We start from the raw sequence: 8,572 nt of genomic DNA on the forward strand, positions 1-8,572 counted from the left end.
ACCAGGATCTCCCAACGCAGCCCAGTACTCTTTCCACAACGTTAAATGATAACTTAAAAAATATTAAGTGTAAATACTCGGCAAAATACTTTTAAGCCAATAAAGAGGTATTACACTCCCTTTCCCTGTCCTAACTTTGCTGCGGAATCAGAAGGGATTTTCATTTAAAGAAAAGCACAGATTATAGAAAATTGCTATTCTGTAATACAAATTCCTTCTTTAAAAATAGTTTTCCTTTTTTTTCAATTTACTAGTGTTGAGTATTTTTTTAACACATAATAACCTTGATTTAGTAAGTCTGTGTCTTAAACTTGCAATTACTTTATTGTGGTCATCTCTCATCAATTTCTTTTGTTCAATGGCAACCAAACTTGCACTGATCTTATTTAACAGAGAGTTGTGCCATGCTGGGGGTCTCTGCGGGTCTGCAATGATGCAACCTGGCCATCACAAAGACCCTCATATGGTTGGGGAGGCACTCTGAATGCCACTTTAGTTGGAATAGGAGAGTTTTTAGAATTGTTAAAAAGAATAGGTGGGCTCTGAATTGTTTTCAGAGCCTCATTTCTGTTCTTGTAAAGACTCGATTTGTAAGACAAGTACCATTGTTTTTAATTCCTCAAAAAATTGGGTTGCAACCTAAATGAGATCAAGATGCTGACCCACCCACCCAACTATATTACTCTGCTCTTGCTTCTTTATATCAGGGGGAAGATCTTCAACTAGGATGGAAATCAAAAGATTCCTATGTCCCAGACTTAGAGCTGTGTTTCTTTGGAATGTTTTAGTAAATCTTTCCACAGTGGCTTCAGAATGTTTTTCTTTCCCTCTAGATACAGTTTCATTTTAGCTTAGGGGAGAAGGCCTCAAAAATGCTTTGTATCAGGCTCCGAATATCAGTTTTCAATTTGGCCAACTTCTAACCATAGAGATACTCTTTTTAAAATCCTTTCAAATACCTTGTCAGGTTTCAGCCTAGACAAACAGCAAAAATTCCTGGCAATATTGAAGAACCCCATGGACACAAGAAGGATCCCCAAAGAGAGTACAAAAGATACGACCCTCTCAACATGAGAGCCGTTCCCAAAGACAACCAAAAGAAAGAAAGAGACAAACAAGAGGCAAAAGCCATCTCTGGGAGAGAAAGGATCAATAATCAATGTTTTTGCCTGCTAACCTGAATTTTAAAAGAAAAAAAGGGGGAAGGGGTAACAACATGAAATTTTACTTTCCTTCCTCTCTTAACCAGGCACCACAGAGAGAGATTTAGTTGAGCTGACTTTGATAAGAATTCTCACCCTTTGCCGGCTTTGCCAGTTTTCCCAGGATGCCATTTGCAGGCTTCAGAGCAAGTGGGGTGTCCTACTGGGCCTCCTCCTGGTCACCAGAAACTGTAGAGGACAAAAATAATTTTACCTCTATCCTTTATAGTGAGTATTTGGCTGAGACCTCTTTTACTCTAGGGTACGTCGTAAATGGATAAGTTTATCTAAGCTCCAAGTTCTCCACGGTAGCCACTATAATTCAAGATTACCTTTAGTTGCTGCGCCTTAACACAAACTTTTATTCACACTGGCCCCCAGGGTGCAGCTTACCTCGGACCCAGCTCGACCCCCCAATTCAGTCCACCTAAGTCAGACCCAGTCTAAACAAAGAAATGCTCGAATAAAGTCTGAAAGCTCATAATGCAAAAGCCTCAGAGCTAGAATCTGAGCAGGCCTTACCCATGACTTCCCCCACAGGCCGCGAGAAAGCAGAGAGCACAAGGCGCTCGACAGGTACCTTCGCCCGTCTCCTCGTCGCTCCTGGAGGCTGTGGGGTACCTCTTTCAATTCTCCAGTTCTGATATCAGAACTTACTAAAAGGCATATTAAATATTCCCCTCAGGCAGCGCCAAACCGGAAGTGGCTTGGAGCAGTCCACTCGGAGGAACTCAGGGGGAGGCATTCATAGAGCATAGAGATGTGGAAGCAAAGTAGGGAAATTATTGATTAGCTACAGCTTAAAGCCTAATTGGCTGTTTGTAATTGGTTGTCCTTAGCATTTTGACTTAGTAACGTTGAGGCATTTACAGGCTTAGATTTTGGTTTGCTTAGTAGGCCTCCATGGCATTACGGCCACCTGGGTCTGATGGCCTCCTTGTGTAATTAATTTACCGCTGTACTTTGCAGAGGAGAATGCTAAAACACAAAGAGGTAGAGTGATTTGCCCAAGGTGACACGACAGCCAATTTCTAACCAGAACTCACTCTGAGAAATACAACACCAGATTGTCAACAACATGATCACCTTTCACAAGCTAGGAGGCTAACACAGAGGGACACTGTGACATGCCAGTGAGCTACATAGAACCCAGGTCAGAGGCTGAATTAGATCCAAAAGCAGCTTCCTCCCACAGGACCCCACAGGGCAACCATGAACACCATGCAAGAAGGCTTCCATCCTTCATTCTGGCATAGACTTTCCCACCAGCAATGACACCAAAGCTCAACACTGGCTTATTTTAACGCCCTGGATTTTTTGAATGCCTTCTTCCTGAAAAGGGTCGTGAAAAAAATTCACCATGTGCTCTTAAGAAAGCCTCCCTTTGCACCCAGAATAGATGCTTTCATGATTAGATGTTACGAACAAAGCACACTGTCTCCTAACATAAGAAATCAACAATTATAGGGTCTCTTTAGAATGTCTGATAAGACACAGGTTTTGAGGGAGAGTATCGATAAGTGGAAATGGGTGGAGAGGAACTCACCAAACTAAGACATGTTTGCATGAAATAGGAAAAAAAGGAAAATTGAGACACTGGTAAATGGACAGGAAGGTTGCCTCAAATATTTGAAGGGTTGTTATGTCAAAAAGGGGCAGGGTATATTCCAAGTGTCTCCAAAGGACGGAAAAATAATAATCAGGGCTGCCAATGATGGGACAAGCTGGGCAGGAGGGTGCTGGGGTTAAGAGGAGGCTCTTAAATTCTTTTCTGCAACATATAGAGCCTCCATTTCCCCATCTGGTGGCAATAATAGCACTAATCTCATAAGGGCATTGTGAGCATTAAGTATGATCATGAATCTTAAGCATTTATCACAAGGCATGACACATAGTAAACCCTCCATGTAACATCATCTGCTGTCCTTCCTGTTTGGAGGAAGTGAGGTGTTTGTCCTCGGAGGTATTCAAGCTGCAACTGGCGATCATTGAGCCGAGAAGCTGTGTCAGGAAAGAGATTCATGTATTAGACAAAGGGTTGGATTAGGTGACCTTAAGTTTCCTTCTATTCTTGGCTTTCAAATTCTTTGTTCAATTGAAACTGAGGTTAATGTGAAGGCCTCTATTGGACAACCCTTTCTGGGCTCCAGCTTTGAGGTTTTGTGTTTCTACCTTTGTATTTGGAAATCCTTGCTGTGGAGCAGAATTTGGAGAGTGAGTCCTGGAGCTGCACAACCAGGGAAGGAAAGCTTCTTTTGCTTGGCGGCTGCATTCCTGGAATTCCCAAGATTCCAGGCTCTTTCCTCCTCACATTGTAAACATTAGGTTCTTGTGGGGAGGACAAAAAGGTCACTTTCCAAACCACATTTGCTCCCAGGCTCTGATCTGAATAATTCAGCTGGTGCTCAATGAGATCACCAGTTGGGCTGATCTCAAGCCCTTTAGACAGGAATGGGTGTTGATTTAGGCTAACAAGAAGTCATTATTTGAGCTAGAGAATGGCATCCTCTCTTCTCGGTGAGCAGAACCAGGTATAGGAACACAAAACAGATCCAACTGACTCATTGCAGCTGAACCAGTGGCAGCCAAGTGCCTTCCCAAATTCTCTCCTAAGCAGGACCAAATTCTTAAGGAGGAGGACGCATTTATTGGGGATTGCTACAATTCGGCTTTACTGCCACTGCCTTTATAACCACAATATAAAGTAACTCCCACAACACAGTGAAGATAAGCTCTTTAAAGAAAATATAAAAGCATTAGCCTGGCAATTCACCCAAACCTCATCATGCACCATAGACATTTTTGAAGTTTAACAAAGAAAAGCACATCATTAAAGAATACTGCTCTATCACCATTCTTATGCAAATCCTTCTAGATAGTTGGGTGGAAAATTCCATCTAACACGCAGCAAGAAATAAATGTTGCAGGGTGGAAATTTCAGTTATACTGAGTGCATCTATCACTTGTATAATCCAAACTACTGTATGTGCACTGACTACAGAATTAGTATTGATCCATTCACCATGTAAACATCAAGTACTTTCTATTATTACTTGAAATAGCATGCTATCACAATTTCTATTTCCTCCTTCTATCTTAAATAGAAGTATTGCACATTAGCCCTTTCCTTCATGTACTTTTTTGCACAGCTATCTAACTACAGTGTTCAGTGTGGTGCTGAGTTTCCTGCAGACATCTGCAGTATTAGCATTAAAGCACTTTATTTTCAAGTCATCTCTGATGGAAGACAATACAACTTTCATTTACCCAGAAACCTGTTACCAGAGCTTCTCTTAGAAACAGGTCTGTCTGTCTGTCTGTCTGTCTCTCTCTCTCTCTCTCTCTCTCTCTCGCACATGCACACGCACATGCACACGCACACACACACACACAGACACACACACTCACACCATTCTTTGTTTGCTGAGACCTGCATCATGAGTATGTACCTCCAGCCCCACCCTCCAACAGAATAGGACCACCAGGTCTCTGGAGCTCTGAAGTAGAGGAAAAAATATTTTCCAAGGCTGAAAATGGTATTTAATTTTAGAATGACTTGCTATGGAAACTCAAGACTTGACTCAGTGTTGCATTGTTCAAATGTCTGGATGCATGAAGAAAAATTACTTTGGAGAATCAGTCCTGATATTTGAAAGGATATAAAAGCATAGCAAGGGGTGAGCCTTCTCCCCTCTTTCCTTTCCTGCATTCCACAGCATAACGGCATGAGGAAATTTGGACTGGGTTCCAAATCCTAGAGGGTTGATTTTAGCTCAAATAGCTTGGAGCTGCATATGGCAGAATTCATGTTCTCTGGTGCCTACAGCACTCCCAGGGCACCACATGCATCTCAACCCAGTGCACGGTGCTTCTTGTTATCCTTGCCATGCTCCAAACAATACACATTGTGTGCGACTTAACTAGACTTCCAGTGTCTTCAGAGCCCAGCAGCAGCTCTAGTCAGAACACATGCAATTTCATTTCTGTGAATGGGAATCTATACATCACAACCTTAACCTGCCACAGAGCCAACTTTCATGAGTGTATGTAATATTCCGTTAGCACAATCCAAGTTGCTCATCACCATTTTTCTCTTGAGCCAACATGTGGAACCTATGAATTTTCATCTGAAACAAACAAACAAACAAAAGCTGTCGCTTCATTTAATAGAGAGAAAATATCTGAAACCAGCTGAGCACTATTCAGCCACCATCCTCATGTCCAAACTCCTTTCAACCAATTGTAAAAAAAATAATAATTAACTAATTAATTTAAATTGTCAATAGATGGTGGCTTTGTTGCCTAACTAGACTGACGCAAACCCAAACAGATGAAATTCTGAAATTGGATAGTGTGTGTTAAATATTCAAAGAAGAGAGAGTAAGAATATTCTAAAGGAGCTATACACCTACTTCTGCCTCTAATAAATCTCCAATTTTATTTTTTTGACACCTACTATGCAGTTTCTTGAACTCGCAATTGTGTTAACACGCAATTGTGTTAACAGCAACAAAGTTCACACACTCTCTCTTGTGTAGAATCATTTGAAGTGGGCTGTAAAACCTCAATATAGTGGACCAATTTGCTCCAACAATAATTGTGTTATATTCTGGGGGAGTAAAATTAATAAATTAATTAACTGATTAAAATAAAAGCAGCATATAGCGGGTCAAATATATGGTGACGGAAGAAGACTTGGCTTTGGGCAGTGAACACACAATACAATATACAGATGATGTAGTATAGAATTAAACACTTGAAACTTATATAGTCTTATTAACCAGTGTCACCCCAATAAATTTCATATTTTTAAAAATAAAAGCAGCAATCACTATTGGTTGCTTCTGCATCCCTTCTTCCTTGTTAACAATACTCTCCCTGATTTCAACCAAGTAACCACCACTCAAGTGAAAGTGACCCTCTCTCCAGCTCAGGGTAAAATCTTGAACAGGTAGTAATTGATTAAACTAATCCCATTATCTAGGCAGAGAGTGGTCAGATGAAGGTGTGTTTCTCAGTTCTGACAAAACATGAGGGAATTGAGTTGGGGGCTTTGAGAGAAACTTTCTTCACTCTTGAAAGAGATTTGATGGTGAGTCCACCAGCAGTAAAAATGTTGTACAGTGTTGAATCTGCACATGACCTTAAACCCCAGCAGCCACATGTGCAAGATACAAAGAGTCTTGATCCTTGTTGAGCAGCTGAATTAACCAACCCTGAAATAGCCCTACGTTGAAATCCTTGTTTAAAAAAAGATAATCATTCTCATGGTTGGGGTTGGGTTCCCCATACTACACTCAAAAGCATCATGACTTCTACAGGTAAATTATTAATCCTTATAGATATGTTGAGAAACATACGTTGAAATGGGAACACTCATGTATTTGAGCAAACATGGGTTAATGCTGCTCTAAAAGTAAGACATACTAATGAATCTTACCACTGAGTACCTTCACCAAAGAAAGAATTATTTCATGATGGCCTATTAAACAAAGTCTGCTCAGGAACACACATGAACATCCAGCCAGTGTTACTATAGAGCTTCGAGAGGGTTTCATGTTAAGAGGAGAAGGAGCAATTATAATATAAAAAGATGCACTCTTTGAAGCCCTTGGAGCTTCTCAGCTTTTGGAAAATAAAGACCTGATTCCACAATTGCAGTTTCCAAGATTGCTTAGGCACATAAACCCCTGCTTTCATCAGAGGAAATCAAATACAGAAGCAATTCAGGTTGAAAAGAGAAGGGCGCATCTACTCCACCCACTCAGTCCACACCCCACTGATGGCTCCTGAGTCATTTCCACTGAACCTCTAGGTCTCCCTGGAGTAGTTTTAGAAATGATGATCTAAACCAAGGATGAGGGACCATCTCATGTTTTGGGTAATTGAACTTTTTAAGTGAGAAAAAGACAAGAAGTCTTAAAAGTTTAAACAAATAATGAAAAATAATGCTTTTGTTCAGAGGAAAACATGCAAATCAATTATAAAATTACCTTTCGACACAGGAGAAAAGGCAACAGCAAGGCTAGTGAAAGATGCCTCCTCACCTCTAGGTCAGGATTCAACTGTAGTCTCCCAGGATGGGGTCACCTGAGAATCTTGGCTGAAAAGAAAAAAAATAAAGAAAAGAAAAAATAAAACTACCTAAACATAGATTGAGAAATCTGCAGAAAGACATTAAGAAATGTGGTCTACATAGAAATTAGTGTTTTTCACCATCAGAAAGATGGAGCTATGCCATAAACAGTAACAAAAGAGTAAGAATAACTTGGGAGAAAATATTTGCAAGATACATAACAAACAAAGCTTAAATATCCATACTATATGGAATTCACAAATCAATTTTTTAAAAAGATAACTCAATATGAAAAATGGAGAAAGAGGCAATATAGTTCTAGAATCTGTCCTCTTACCACTATGAAATGTTGCTTCTCTAAGCATTAAAAACAATTAATGCAACATCAAAATTACAACTAAATTACAGAAAAATTACCATTGAGAATCACCTGAATAGTCTAGCTGAATAGAAGTCCTATAACTAAAGAATCACAGAAGAAGCCACATTGAGACTGGTAAGAGGGGCAGAGACACATCCCTGAATGGCAGTTAAAAATTGGGAAGGATTTTGTCTGTAGAGGTCCTCTCTGAAGAGCAAGGGGTCCTAGCCCCACACCAGGCTTCCCAGCCCAGAGTTCCAGAGCCAGGAATAAAAGTCCCCATAAATTCTGGCTGTGAAAACCTGAGGAGACTGTGGGTGCTGGAGTCTCAGGCACTCCTCTTAAAGGGCCCAACCACGAACTTACTCGATAATGGAGTCACTTGCTCTGAGCTCCAGCACTGAGGCAGCAGCTCAAAAGGCACCAGGGACATATGAGGAGGAAAAGAATTGTCTGGTTTCAGGGCAAGGGCTGGAGGGGCAGCTTTTTCCCAGACAGACAGAAGTGCTGGCAGAAACCACTGTTCCTTTGTTGAGCCCTCCCCACACCCAACCTGCATTCATAGGCAGCACCATATCTGAGTCTCTGTCAGCCTAGCTAAGAGGGTTTGCCCCTCCATGATGATTCCTTGAGATCCCACCGCACCCATCTTGCGGGCCCACCCAAGCCACTTCCAGTGGCTTTTCCATACAAATGGCCTGTCTTGGCTTATGCTGAGGACTTTCCTAAAATCTCTCAAAGGTTCACAACCCCCAAATAAGCATATCTGGCCTGGCATACCCTCTACCTCGGCCAGTCCTCACAACCAATCAGCCTAAGGGTCAATCCTTCCCATTGACATGCCAAAACAACCAAGGCTCAACTACAACAGGAGGGCACACATGACCCACACGAGGGACACACCTGGAGCACCCGATTCAGGTGACCAGGGAA

General features: G+C 41.3%; 1 long non-coding RNA gene across 1 annotated transcript; it reads right to left on the minus strand.

The window, feature by feature from the left end:
• Positions 1-1,298: 1,298 nt before the first annotated feature.
• Positions 1,299-7,301, minus strand: LOC111742887. The gene is made up of 3 exons (XR_002781526.1): positions 7,196-7,301; positions 1,783-3,203; positions 1,299-1,391 (listed from the first exon to the last, which is right to left on the minus strand). It is a non-coding gene; the product is annotated as an uncharacterized LOC111742887 (long non-coding RNA).
• Positions 7,302-8,572: the final 1,271 nt, after the last annotated feature.

The sequence above is a fragment of the Pteropus vampyrus genome, unplaced genomic scaffold (genome assembly GCF_000151845.1).
Source record: "Pteropus vampyrus isolate Shadow unplaced genomic scaffold, Pvam_2.0 Scaffold103, whole genome shotgun sequence".
Lineage (NCBI taxonomy): Eukaryota > Metazoa > Chordata > Mammalia > Chiroptera > Pteropodidae > Pteropus > Pteropus vampyrus.